Source organism: Mizuhopecten yessoensis, unplaced genomic scaffold, assembly GCF_002113885.1.
Source record: "Mizuhopecten yessoensis strain PY_sf001 unplaced genomic scaffold, ASM211388v2 scaffold4439, whole genome shotgun sequence".
Lineage (NCBI taxonomy): Eukaryota > Metazoa > Mollusca > Bivalvia > Pectinida > Pectinidae > Mizuhopecten > Mizuhopecten yessoensis.
Genome location: NW_018405547.1, coordinates 15,783 through 16,672, shown reverse-complemented (window position 1 = coordinate 16,672; position 890 = coordinate 15,783).

Genomic DNA, 890 nt, shown 5'->3' with positions numbered 1-890 from the left:
CTTTATGACTCCAATCCATACATTAGGTAAAGTCCACATTGATATGCGAATAACGATGGCTTTTGTCTGTTACATTTCTTTCAAATTAAAAATAGGACATAAGACCTATCAACATACAAAGAAAAGATTAAGAAAATTTAAACACTTGATGATTACTAATGTCAAACTTTTCTAGTATATCCATTTTCAGGTGATGAGATTAAGTCGCCTTCAAGCATCAACTAGTGAAATAGTGTGTACAGTCTACGTAGCAACACTGTGTGGTGACCTCTATCGCCTCTTCGCTGATTTATGAACATATTCCCTTTCTTTGTCGTTTGGTCTTTAAATTCACCGTCGCATCAGGCACGTGTGAAATATCAAGTTGACCCGAACCGTTAAGGAATGTTAATAGCACTTGTAGTTGTATTGTTTACATGTACAGTTTTTAGATAGTGTTCATGTACATAAATGTCTTATATTGTTGTTGTTTTGTGTACATGTACAGTTTTTAAAAAGTGTACATGTACACAAATGTCTTATATTGTAGTTGTTTTGTGTCGGCTGCTATCGGCCATCGTAAGTTGTAGCTATATTACGTATTTTCACAACACCGACGATTTTCTGTCACAAGTGCATAAGCTACATGTATGTTACGTATTTTTACATTAATGTCAATTTTCTGTCACAAGTGCATAGCTATATTACGTATCTTCACAACACCGACGATTTTCTGTCACAAGTGCATACAGTTGTAGCTTTATTACGTGTTTTCACAACACCGACGATTTTCTGTCACAAGTGCATAGCTATATTACATATTTTTCACAACACCGACGATTTTCTGTCACAAGTGCATAGCTATATTACGTATTTTCACAACACCGACGATTTTCTGTCACAAGTGCATA